This window comes from Balaenoptera borealis (assembly GCF_965194805.1).
Source record: "Balaenoptera borealis genome assembly, chromosome: 5".
NCBI lineage: Eukaryota > Metazoa > Chordata > Mammalia > Artiodactyla > Balaenopteridae > Balaenoptera > Balaenoptera borealis.
In genome coordinates this window covers 83,340,987-83,355,399 of record NC_138862.1, presented here as the reverse complement: position 1 = coordinate 83,355,399, position 14,413 = coordinate 83,340,987, and the positions used below count along the sequence as shown (strand labels likewise).

Below are 14,413 nucleotides of genomic sequence, written 5' to 3'. Positions count from 1 at the left end.
TCTTTTATATACTTAACTGCTACCTCATATGATGCATAAAAGTGTATGGTTATTCCATCTTCTTCATGAATTGTACCTGATTTTATCCATAAATAACATCTGTTCAATGTGTTCTGAACTTCATTTCCATTTGTATGACAATAATCTTGCCACTCTTGCTTTGGCCTGGTATCTTTGCATATTTATTTTACTAATTCTTGGTTAATTTTGGAAAGGTATTTCATATATAAGGTACAAATATTAAAAGGTACAATACAGTGAAACATGTCTCCCTGCTATCTTTGTTTCCAGCCACCTAGTTCCCTATTTTCTTGTACATCTTTGAGGGTACTTATTTCCCATCTTTCCTTGTCACTTTGTTTTCGGTGCATTTTATGTAAACAACATAAAGCTGCATTTTATTTAATTCAATATTGTCTTTTGATAGATGAATTCAGCCTTATTTACATTTAGAGAAAATACAGTTGGTTTTATTCCTTCCATACATTTTATGTTTATGATTTATATTCCTTGGTGTTGTTTTCTCTATTTTCCATTCCCTTAATTTTGCTGGCTTGGTCTAATTTCTATTAATTTTTTTTCCTCCTATAAATTTGAAGTCCTGTAATGCTTTTTAATTATGTTCATGCTGATCTTCCTAACAGTTATAATTAGACCAATATATTTCCATTAATTTCCAAAACGAAATTATTATGCTGATCCCCCACCAAGATGGGTTTTTTTAATTCTTTTTTAAAAAATATTTTATTTATCTATTTTTTGGCTGCGTTGGGTCTTAGTTGCGGCACGCGGGGTCTTCGCTGAGGCTTGCGGGATCTTTCGTCGCGGCTCGGGCTCTTCCTTGTGGCATGCCGCCTTCTCTCTCGTTGTGGCGCGTGGGCTTAGGCACCCCACGGCATGTGGGATCCTAGTTCCCCGACTAGCGATTGAACCCGCGTCCCCTGCATTGGAAAGCAGATTCTTTGCCACTGTACCACCAGGGAAGTCCCCACCAAGATGTTTTATTTTAAGCAACACTCCTCTCCATCTAATCTTTTTCTGTTCTGGAGTTTCTCCTATTCACAGGTTAGCACACCTGTCCTCCAAACTCTTTTTCTTCATTCCCTTGTTTCTTTGTAGTTTGGCTTTGTGTTATAACCAATCTTCTAGACAACTAATTCAGTTCTCAGTAGTGACCATTTCTACTCTTAGTTTATCTATTGAATGTTTTAATTAAAAACACTTTTCTTCGGGCTTCCTTGGTGGCGCAGTGATTAAGAATCCTCCTGCCAATGCAGGGGACATGGGTTTGAGCCCTGGTCCAGGAAGATCCAACATGCCGCAGAGCAACTAAGCCCGTGCGCCACAACTACTGAGCCTGCGTGCCACAACTCCTGAAGCCCGTGCACCTAGACCCCGTGTTCTGCAATAAGAGAAGCCACAGCAACGAGAAGCCCGCGCACCACAACGAAGAGTAGCCCCCTCTAGCCACAACTAGAGAAAGCCCTCGCACAGCAATGAAGACCCAACACAGCCAAAAATAAATAAATAAATTTTAAAAAAAACACTTTACTTACTTTCATAAAGTCTTCTAAATGTTCTGATCGCATACCCTAAACATTACCTTCTCTTTTTTTATCTTTTCTACCTCAGTAGGAGCCTCGGTCCTGAAGATCCATCTTGGTCATTGAGATGGTTAATTTTATGTGTCAACTTGCCTAGGCTATGGAACCCAGTTGTCTGATCAAATAATAGTCTGGATGCTGTTGTGAAGGTATTTTTATATGTGATTAACATTTACAATCAATAGACTTTAAATAAAGCAAATTACCCTCCATAATGTGGGTGGGCCTCATCCAATCAATTTAAGACCTTAAGAGCAAAGACTGACATTTCTGATGAAGGAATTCTGCCTCAAGAGTGCAACATATTTGTCAATTATACCTCAAGAAAGCAGAATTTTTTTTTAAGAGTACAACGTAGAAACCCTGATTGAGTTTCCAGTCTCCTGGCCTGCCCTGCAGATTTCAAACTCAAGACTTCGACATCAACTCCTTCCCGAATTTTCAACCTCTCAGGCTGTCCTACAGATTTCGCCCCTAGAATCACAAGAGCCAATTTCTTGGGAATTCCCTGGTGGTCCAGTGGTTAGGACTCCACACTTCCACGGCAGGGCGCATGGGTTCAATCCCTGGTCGGGGAACTAAGATCCCGCATACCACACAGTGTGGCCAAAAAAAAAAAAAAAGAACGAAAGAGCCAATTTCTTAAAATCTCAAAATCTCTCTCTGTATATATTTTTTCCTCAGGATATAAATATTCTGTTTCTCTATAATCTGTGACTAATAGAGTCATTCTTCCTGAGACTGAATCCCTTAAGTAAATTGTCAATTTTCTTTGCCTATTTATGATTTTGTGTTCCCTCAGCACCTATATAGGTCACATTGTAAGAGTCTTTTGAGCAAGAGCAAACCACCTTAACTGTGGAAGGCCTGGAATAGACCGTTCTTAGGAACCAGTGACGAAAACAGTTTTATTCTGCTGAAGCACATGGAGGGTGCTTCTTAATTCCCAGGTCAATCTAGGACCAAGTAGCAATCCTTTTCCATCTTCAGGGACTGGAAATAATTAAACACATTAGTGTAGCTACCTGTCTCTCTGCCTGTCTCTCTGTCTGTCTGTCTGTCTGTCTCTCTCTCTCTCTCTCTCTCACACACACACACACACACACACACACACGAATCAGGCAGGTCTGCCAACGACCATAGCAGCAAGCAGTTAGAGGCAGCTCTTCCCCAAGCTTCTACCTCTGGGATCCCCTCAGAGAACTGTGAAGTTCTGATCTTCACAATCAACCAAAGACTGGCAAGCTTTCTCCTTGCTACTGGTCCATAGCACTCAACTGGGACCCAGAGAGGGGAAACAAAGGCACACATCTGACCATCTCCCTTCTTGCCACTGTCTCACCTATTTTGACCCTCTTATTTTCCCTACAATCCCCTAGGATCTCAGGGGTTAGGTTTTTCCCTATGTCATATCATCATTCTTTCTAACTCTAGTTTCTTGACTAAATGGCAGCGTTATCTTCTCTAGACTATGAGGAAAACTCCTGATCTGACCAACTAGGCTTAGTCCTTGATATGCTAAAGAGGGATATAAAAATATATAGAAATTCCTTTCACTCTCAAACTGCCTATTATCTTGCTATATAATCACTTTTGAATGTGAGCCATTAAATGTTGCTTCATTCAAAACTTTTTTTTCACAAACTGCAAACATATATAGAAAGGGAGAAAAGGAATCTACAAAGTAAAAGAGATTTAAGATGCATAACTTTAATTGTGATAAAATACCAAACAAACCTAAACTGATTTTAATAATTTGAAAAAACTTCCCATAGACCCAGATAGCTTCACTGGTGAATTTTGTCAAATATATAAAGAATAATTAATATCAATTCTACACAATCTCTTCCGGAAATTAAAAGCAGAGGGAATATTTCATAACTATTCTATGAGGCCAGTGTTATTACCCAGATACTAAAATCAGACAAAGACAGGGAATTCCCTAGTCATCCAGTGGTTAGGACTCCGTGCTTCCACTGCTGGGGGCTCAGTTTCAATCCCTGGTGCGGGAACTAAGATCCCACAAGCCGCACGGCGCAGCCAGAAAAAAAAAAAAAAAAGAAATGAAATGAAATAAAATAAAATCAGACAAAGACATTATAAAAAAGAAAACTACAGACCAATATCCCTTATGAATCTAAAAGCAAAAATTCTCAAACTACTAACGTACTAACAAATTGAGTCCAGCAACATATCAAGAGGATTATACACCATAAACAAGTGGGATTTATCCCAAGAATACAAGGTTGATTTAACATTTAAAGTACATTAATGTAGGTCTTCCCTGGTGGTACAGTGGTTAAGAATCCTCCTGCCAATGCAGGGGACACGGGTTCCAGCCCTGGTCCGGAAAGATCCCACATGCCGCAGAGCAACAAAGCCCATGCACCACAACTACTGAGCCTGCGCTCTAGAGCCCGTGAGCCACAACTACCGAAGCCTGCGTGCCTAGAGCCTGTGCTCCGCAACAAGAGAAGACACCGCAATGAGAAGCCCGCGCACCGCAACGAAGAGCAGCCCCTGCTCTCTGCAACTAGAGAAAGCCCGTGCACAGCAACGGAGACCCAGTGCAGCCAAAAATAAACAAATAAAAATAAATAAATAAATTTATTTAAAAAGAAGAACAAAGGTCAAAACCCACATGATCATTTCAACAGATGCAGACAAAGCATTTGACAAAAATCCAACACCTTTCATTACAAAAAATATCAACAAACTAAAAATAGAAAGGAAATTCCTCAATCAATAGATAAAGGGCATCTATGAAAAACCTGCAGCTTTCACCATACTAAATAGCAAAACACTGAATCTTTCCCCCCTAAAATTGGGAACAAGATAAGGATGCCCATTCTTTCCACTTCTAGTCAACATTGTACTGAATGTTAGCCAGGACAATTGGCAAGAAAAATAAATAAAAGGCATCCAGATTGGAAAGGAAGAAGTAAAACTATATTTGCAGATGACAGGATCTTATAAATAGAAAATCTGAAGGAATCCACTAAAACATCTATTAGAACTAATAAATAAGTTCAACAGGATTATAAGATGCGAGATCAGTATACAAAAAGCATTCTATTCATATACATTAGCAATAAACAGCCTGAAAATAAAATTAAGAATTATAAAAAATAAGACATTTAGGTAAACTTAACAAAAGAAGTACAAGATTTGTATCTTGAAAACTATAAAACATTGCTAAAAAAAATTAAAGAGGATCTAAATAAATGAAAAGATATACCATGTTCAAGATTTGGAAAAACTTAACATTGTGAAGATGGCGATACTTCCCAGATTGACCTACAGATTCAACATAATCCCTATCAAAATCCTGCATTTTTTTCAGAAATTGAGAAGCTTATTCTAAAATTCATATGGAAATGCAAGAGACTCAAAATAGCCAAAATAATCATGGAAGAGAAGAACCCAGTTGGTAGACTTACACTTTCTGATTTCAAAACTTACTACAGACTACAATAATCAAGATAGTGTTGTACTAACACAAGGATAAACATATAGATCAATGAAATAGAATTGGGAGTTCATAAATAAACCCTAACATTTATGATCAATTAATTTTTTTTTTTGTAGTAAAACAGGAAAAATGTGTTAATGGTAGTGCAGGTTCACCAAAACTCCTTTATAGATTGTAACAGCATTGTAAAAAAACAAAACAAAACAAAACAAAAAACGCTTAAAAGCAGCTTCTTCATCTTCCACAAATGATTTGAATGGAAAAAAATGAGCTGTGAAGGCACACAGATCTGGACTGAAGTCACAGGTTCACCACTCACTAACTTTGTGACCTTGGAGGGTTGTTCTGGTCTCATTGACCCTGGAGATGTCAAATATATGATCAATTAATTTTTACAAATGGACCAAGGCAATTCAATAGGGAAAATAATCTTTTTTTTTCAGCAATTGGTGATGGGATAACTAGATATCAACATGCAAAAGAATGAGTTTGGATCCCTATTTCACACCATACACAAAAATTAACTCAAATCAGATCTCTAGACCTAGATACAAGAGCTAAAACTCTTAGAAGAAAACTAGGAGTAAATCTTCATGATCTTAGGTTGGGCAATGATTTCTTATACACAACACCAAAAGCACAAATGATAAAAAAGACAGATAAATTGACTTCCTCAAAATTTAAAACTTTTGTACTTTAAAAGAATCATCAAGAAGCGGGGGGAAAAAGAGCCCACAGACTGGAAGAAAATATTTGAGGGTCGTACATCTGATAAGGGACTTGTATCCAGAAAACATAAAGAACTCTTGTGTTTTTTTTTTTTCTTAACCATATTTGCTTAATTATTTATTTATTTATTTTTATTTTATGGCTGTGTTGGGTCTTCGTTTCTGTGCGAGGGCTTTCTCTAGTTGCGGCAAGTGGGGGCCACTCTTCATCGCGGTGCGCGGGCCTCTCACTATCGTGGCCTCTCTTGCGGAGCACACGCTCCAGACGCGCAGGCTCAGTAATTGTGGTTCACGGGCCTAGTTGCTCTGCGGCATGTGGGATCTTCCCAGACCAGGGCTCGAACCCATGTCCCGTGCATTGGCAGGCAGATTCTCAACCACTGTACCACCAGGGAAGCCCATAAATAACTCTTATAACCCAACAACAAATAGACAAATAACCAATTTAAAAAGGAGCAAATAATGAATAGCAGAGGGAACTCTGCTCAATACTCTATAATAACCTAAATGGGAAAAGAATTTGAAAAACAGTAGGTACATGTATATGTATAACTGAATCACTTTGCTGTACACCTGAAATTAACACATTGTTAATCAACTCTACTCCAGTATAAAATAAAATTTTTTTAAAATAAAAAATAGGACTTCCCTGGTGGTGCAGTGGTTGAGAGTCCACCTGCCAATGCAGGGGACACGGGTTCGATCCCTGGTCCGGGAGGATCCCACTTGCCATGGAGCAGCTGGGCCCAGGTGCCACAACTACTGAGCCTGCGCTCTAGAGCCCGTGCGCCGCAACTACTGAGCCCACGTGCTGCAACTACTGAAGCCTGCGCGCCTAGAGCCTGTGCTCTACAACAAAAGAAGCCACCTCAGTGAGAAGCCCACGCGCCGCAACGAAGAGTAGGCCCTGCTTGCCACAACTAGAGAAAGCCCGCGCGCAGCAACGAAGACCCAACACAGCCAAAAAAATAAAATAAAATAAAATATAGAAAGGAGCAAAGAATTTGAATAGATGTTTCACCAAAGAAGACATACAAGTGACCAATAAGCACATGAAAAGATGTTCAACATCTTAGTCATTAGGAGAATGCAAATCAAAACCACAATGCGAAGCCACTTCACACTCATGAGAATGGCTCTGATCAAAAAGACAGATAATAACAAGTGTTGGTGAGGACATGAAGAAATTGGAGTCCTCATGTGTTGCTGATTGGAAAGCAAAATGGTGTAGCCTTTTTGGAAAATAGTTTGAAAGTTCCTAAATATGTTAAACATAGAGTCACCATATGACCCAACAATTCTACTCCAAGGTAGGTATCTGCCCAAGATAAATGAAAACACATACCCCCACAAAACTTTTACACAAATGTTGATAGCAGCATTATTCATAACAGCCAAGAAATGGGGAAAAAACAAATGTCCATCCACTGATAATGGATAAACAAAATGTGGTATATCCATATGATGGACAATTGTTCAGCTGTATAAAAGAATGAAGTACTGACACATGCCACAACATAGATGAACCTTGACAATATTCTGTAAGTGAAAGACATAAAAGGCCACATTGTGTCATAATTTATATGAAATGTCCAGAATAGGCACATTCATAGAGATAAAAAGTAGACTAGTATCTGCCGAGAGTTGGTGGGGGAGGAGATAGCGGTGGGTTGGGAGGAATGGGAAGTGACTGCTAATGGATACAAGTTTTCTTTATGGGATGATGAAAATGTATTAAGATTAGATTACGATGATAGAGGCACATCTCTGTAAATATACTAAAAACACTGAATTGCACACTTTAAATGAGTGAACTCTATGGTATGTAAATTATATCTCAATAAAGCTGCTAAATAAAACTAAACTGAGTGACATTCTACAAAATAACTGACCAGTACTTATCAAAAGTGTCAAAGTCATGAAAAGCAAGGAAAGACTGAGGAATCACCACAGATGTGAGGCGACTAAGAAGAAGTGAAAACTAAATGCAATGGGGGATCTTGATCTAATCCTGGAGCAGAAAATGATATTGAAAGGGGAAACTGTTGAAATTCTAGTAAGTCTATAGCTTACTTAGTAACATTGTACCAGTATTAATTTTCCGGATTTCATGTACTATTATATTATGGTTATATAAATTGTTAACATTAGGGGAATAACATTAGGAAGCTCTCTGTACTATTTTGCAACTTTTCTGTAAATCTAAAATTATTTCAAAATGATTATTTTTTAAAAGAGAGAAACTTAAGAGATATTTCAAACAATTGCAATGTATGAATTTATTTTGATCTTGAATTAAACAATAAACTGTTGAAAGAAAAAACACTTATTAGCTAAGTGGGAAAATTTGAACAGAGTGGATATTTAATGATATCAGAAAATCACTGTTAATTTTCAGCAGGATAATGACATTGTAGTTATTTTTATTAAATAATTCTTTTCTTCTAGCGATAAATGCTGGAATATTTACAAATGAAATGATAAGATTTTTGGGTTTTGTTTTTGTTTTTACTGGGAAAATAACTTTATTTTGTTTGGGGGAGTGGTAGGTGTCCAGTCTCAGAAATTCTGGAATTGCTTCTTGATGCTGGTGGCCTTGGTGACTTTGAGCACGCTGAAGGGTACAGATGAAATAAGACTGTCTATAAGTTGATCACTGTTTCATATGGTGATGGGTATCAAGGATTCATTATACTATTTTCTCTACTTTTGTGTATGTTTAACTTTTTCATTATAAAAAATTTTTTTCACTGCTTGTTTCTTTCTGTTTGCCTCCTTTCTGTTACAAATCCTAATCTCTTCTCAGGCAGATGCAGGCCTCAAACCAACCATAATGATGTCATGTATTCAGAAAGATAAAGAAAAAAGCACATTACTGGCTCTCAAAATATTGTCTACAATTAAACTAGTATTATTGTCACAAAGTTTAAGGCAGTGATTCCCAGTTTGGGGGTTGTGGACCCAGGGAACCAACCTGTGGGGTTGACGAATGCACAAGTATACCAAGTAATGCCTGTAGATGGAAAAAACAACATTATATATATAAACAGGCATTTATATATACATATATATACACATATATAACTATCTTTAGAGGTATGTTCTTAATTTCCAAACACACGGGGTTTTCTAAATTACCTTTGTATTATTGATTTCTAACTTAATTATACTGTGGTCGGAAAATATGCTTTGTGTCAACGCATGTCAAACTTGAATGTGCACATGAATCCCCTGGGGGTGTTGTCAAAATGCAGATTCTGACGCAGGAGGTCTGAAGTGGGGCCTGAGCTTCCACATTTCTAACAGGCTTAATTGTGCTGCAGCTGCTCTATGGACCATACTTTTCAAAGGGTCTATCTGACACCAATTTCTTGCAATCTGTTGAGATTTGCTTTATGCATAGTTAATGTTCACAAACATTCCACCGGCATTTGGAAATAATGCATATTATCTTATTACTGAGTGCAGTATTCTACATAAACTCATTAGATCAACATGGTTAATTGTGATATTCAAGACTTCTGTATCCTATTCATTTATCTGCTTGACCTACCAAATACTGAGAGAAATACATTTTTAAATCTCTTACTCTGAGAGTGGATTTGTCAACTGTTTCTTATAGTTTTGTAAATTTTTACTTCATATGTTTTAAAGCTGCATTTGTAGGTGCACAGAATTTGAAATATTTTATATTCCTGTGAATTAAAGTTCTATCATTATAACATGACCATTTCCATTTCTAGTACAGCTTACCAACAGATTAGTTTTGGACAACATTTGCCATCTTTTTACTTTCAGCTTTTCTGAGTCCTTATGTCTTAAGTGTGTCGCTTGTAAACAGTATATTGCTGCATTTTATTTCTTGGTCCAGTCTTTACGTGAATAATAAAAAAGATCTTACAATTTTTTTAACTCTGATCACCTCCTTCCTGACTTATACATATAAGTAATTTCGTACTTTCTTTTTTTGATGCTCCCCAATTAATATTTTTGGTATCAATATTTGTTTCGCTTTACTCACATATTTACAATATTCTTTACTAGATCTTCCACTTTGCAGCTAAGACCTTTGTTCTGGAATTTTCTCCAGCTGCTTGAGGAAGTGCTGTTCAATACACTGTTCAAAATGGTGGAAATTTTCTATATCTGCACTTTACAGTATACTAGCTGCTAGCCACATGTGACTACTAAGCACTTGAAATGTGGCAAATGTGATTACATTACTGGATTTTTTATGTTATATAATTTTAATTTTAATAGCTATATATGGCTAGTGGCTACTGCACTAGACAGTGTAACTTTAGAAGGTCAAAAGTCCTTTAGTCAAGGTCTTTTGATGATCAGTTGTCTCAGTTTTTGTTTATCTGAAAATGTCTTTATTTCTTGTTCTTGAAAGATCATTTCTCTGAGAAGACAATTCTAGGTTCACACACTGTTCCTACAATCCTTGCTCATCTGGATTCAAGACCTTGATGTTCAGGCTGGTCTGCTTGGCCACACTTTTTTCTCCTCTTGGCAATGCTGCCTCAGGAACCCTACTGGCTCTCCCATCCAGCCTGAAAGGTCTAACAATTGGTGAGTAGGTTGGTGCACAGCAATTACCTCTAGGGGGTGGTATTGCCTAACTCCACAGGCCACCCTCCAGCATCTCAAGGTCTAGCCAAAGTATTGTTTTATGTGTGTCAATCGCTTTCTTTTTTTCCCACACCCTTCTCCTCCCTTAAGCCTTTAAGTGCAGTTTCTTTTGAAAAACCTCAACCTGTTTCAACTGAGCTTTTGAGAAAGTTTAAAGAATATTTTTCCTCAACTCTCATCCTGGACAAAGAGGATTGTCATACCTCTGGAGACTAGTTACACCTCTGGAGGTGATAGTGAAGATTCCAGGGGGAAAAAGAAGAGAGAGAGAGAGAGAGAGAGAGACCAGCAAGCTAGGACATGAACAGTAAAAACCTCAGCTATCCGATAGGATATTAACAACCCTCAACTTTCAGTACAAATACTCCAGACCTAAAAGTTATTAGAAAAATAAACACTCATGCAGTGAATAATTGGCTCTGATCACTAAGCAGCAAGTAAGCCCAGCTGAGAAGCATGAAAGGCCCTAAGATTTACCCTGAAAGTGCTCTAATACATCGGTTCGATGTATACAAAAAACAGAGTACTGACTGTTTAGCAATGTCTAGAAAAGTCCAGCTCTTGTACATGTATCAAGGGTGTCCTGAAGGGGACATATCATACCATTATTTTGACATCTTTACATGTAGAACCTGAAAAAAGTGCCATTTAAAAGTTAGAAGAGGGGCTCCCCTGGTGGCGCAGTGGTTAAGAATCCACCTGCCAGTGCAGGGGACACGGGTTCGAACCCTGGTCCGGGAAGATCCCACATGCCTCGGAGCAACTAAGTCCGTGTGCCACAACTACTGAGCCTGCGCTCTAGAGCCCACGAGCCACAACTACTGAGCACACGTGCCACAACTACTGAAGCCCTCGCGCCTAGAGCCCGTGCTCCGCAACAAGAGAAGCCACCACAATAAGAAGCCCGTGCACCACAACGAAGAGTAGCCCCCACTCGCCGCAACTAGAGAAAGCCCGCGTGCAGCAATGAAGACCCAACGCAGCCAAAAATAAATAAATAAATAAATAAATTTATTTTTTAAAAAATTTAAAACATTTGTGCATCAAGGGACACCACCAACAGAGTAAAAAGGCAACCTATAGAATTGGAGAAAATATTTGCAAACCATATATCTGATAAGGGATTGATATCCAGAATATATAAAGAACTCCTACAACTCGATGACAACAAAACTGATGTTTTTTTAATATTTATTTGTCTGCATCGGGTCTTAGTTGCAGCACATGGGATCTTTGTTGCCGCGTGCAGGATCTTTAGTTGCAGCATGCAAACTCTTAGTTGCAGCATGTAGGATCTAGTTCCCTGACCAGGGATCAAACCCAGGCTCCCTGCATTGGGAGCACGGAGTCTTAGCCACTGGACCACCAGGGAAGTCCCAACAAAATTGATTTTAAAAAGGGCAAAAGAATTGAATAGACATTTCTCAAAAGAAAATAGACAAATGGTCAATAAGTACATGCAAAGATGATCAACATCACTAGTCATTAGAGAAATGCAAATCAAAACCACAGTGAGATACCACTTCACACCTATTAGGATGGACATTATAAAATAAAAGTTTTTTCAAAGAAAATAACAAGCATTGGTGAGGATATGGAGAAATTTGAACCCTTGTGCACTATAGGCTAGAATGTAAAATGGTACAGGTGCTGGAAAACAGTATGGTGGTTTAAGATTAAACTATGCAATCCAGCAATTCTACTTCTGGATATATGACCCAAAAAAGTGAAAGCAGGGACTCAAACAGATATTTATACACTCATGTTCAGAGCAGAATTATTCACAATAGCTAAAACATGGAAGCAACCCAAGTGTCCATTAACAGATGAATGGATAAGTAAAATGTGGTGTATACATACAGTGGAATATGACTCAGCCTTTAAAAGGAAGGAAATTCTGATGTATGCTACAACATGGATGAAACTTGAGGACATTTCATGCTAAGCATTACTTCAATTAGCATTCTTTCATGCTAAGTGAAGTAAACTAGTCACAAAAGAACAAATATTGTTTGATTCTACTTATATGAGGTACTTAGAGTAGTCAAAATCATGTAGACATATAGTAGGATGGTGGTTGCCAGGGTTGAGGGGAGAAGAGAATGGGAAATTATTGTTTGATGGATACAGAGCTTCAGTTTTGCAACATGAAAAGAGTTCTGTGGATGGATGGTGGTGATGGCAGCACAACAATGTGAATGTACTTGATAGCACTGAACTGTACACCTAAAAATGGTTAAGATGGTAAATTTTATGTTATGTGTACTTTACCACAATTTAAAAAACATAAGCCTCAGCTTGGAGGAGCCTGAAATTACTTCTACTTATTTGTCTAAAGTTGATGAGATTCTCACTTACTGACTGGCAACGACCAGTCATTCATTCAGCAAATATTTATTGAGCATGTGCCATGTGCCAGGTACTCTTCTAGACCTGGGATACAGTAGTGACTAAAACAGACAGAAAGCCCCAATTTTCACAGAGCTTACATTCTAGACTGGTTGATATTCAAGACTCATTTTGAAACCTTAATGGCAATATATTAATTTACAAAAAGAACAAGAACTGACGGTTGACCAAATGGTCTTTTAACATATGAAAATATGTTCAACCTCACTCAAACTAAGAGAAATACAGGGCTTCCCTGGTGGCACAGTGGTTAAGAATCCACCTGCCAATGCAGGAGACACGGGTTCGAGCCCTGGTCGGGGAAGATCCCACATGCCGTGGAGCAACTAAGCCCACGCGCCACAACTACTGAGCCTATGCTCTAGAGCCCGCGAACCACAACTACTGAAGCCCACACGCCTAGAGCCCATGCTCCGCAACAAGAGAAGCCACCACAATGAGAAGCCTGCACACCACAACAAAGAGTAGCCCCTGCTCTCTGCAACTAGAGAAAGCCCGCGTGCAACAGCAAAGTCCCAATGCAGCCAAAAATAAATTAATTAATTTTTTTAAAAAAAGAGAGAAAAGAATCAAAATAAAATAAATTTTTTTTTAAAAAAGGGAAATACAAATTAAAACTACACTTCGTTCCCCTGTAGATTGACAGAAAGTCCACACACTCTGTTTGGGAAGCTGTAGGGGAACAGGCACTCTCATACATTGCCAGTGTCAGGGCAAAATGGCACATTTTCCATGGATAGCCATTAAGTAATATAACACCATGAGCAATTAAGTCTCAGCAGGTTTCCCAGTGAGTTCAACAGCATATCCCCTGCCATGGGAATTGAATTCAATTTGAACCAGTCACTCTCCTTTAAGAACAAATTCTAAGAAATAAATGCAAATGTATAAAGATATCAATAGGAAGATGCTAGTTGCAGCATTATTTATAATAGCAAGAACTGCAAAAAAAATCTGAATGCTTATCAGTTGAGAAACGGTTGGATAAATAATGGTATATGCATACTACAGAATGTTATGGAATCATTGAAAATAGCTAGGTTTGTCTACATTCCACCATATATTAAACAAAAATTAGGTTGCAGACAAAAATGCATCGTCATAATATTAGCTAATACTTAAACTGTACTGACAATGTCAACAGTGTTCTAAGGGCTTTTCAACCTTATGAGGTAAGTACTGTTATTATCCCATTTCAAACATGAGGAAGTCCAGGCATAGAGTGATTGAGTAACCTGCCCAAGAATAAACAGCTAGTAAATGACTAGAGGCTGGAATGGAACCCAGCTCTGGGGATTATATGTTAGGGTACCACATTTTGCTTACCTATTCATACACTTGGGTTGCTTCCATGTTTTCACTATCATGAATAATGTTGCTATGAGCATGGATGTATAAATATCTGTTTGAGTCCCCGCTTTCACTTTTTGGGGGTATATATCCAGATGTAGAATTGCTGGATCACATAGTAATTCTGTTTCATTTTTCAAAGAACCACCATACCGTTTCCCACAGTGCCTGTACCGTTTTACATTCCCACCAACAGTGCACAAAGATTCCAGTTT

The 14,413-nt window shown here is 38.2% G+C and overlaps 1 protein-coding gene across 1 annotated transcript in view; it reads right to left on the bottom strand.

Annotated features, from left to right (window-relative positions):
• Positions 1-14,413, bottom strand: part of ABCC5 (ATP binding cassette subfamily C member 5) — a 200,400-nt gene that overhangs the window by 183,907 nt on the left and 2,080 nt on the right. The window lies entirely within an intron of this gene.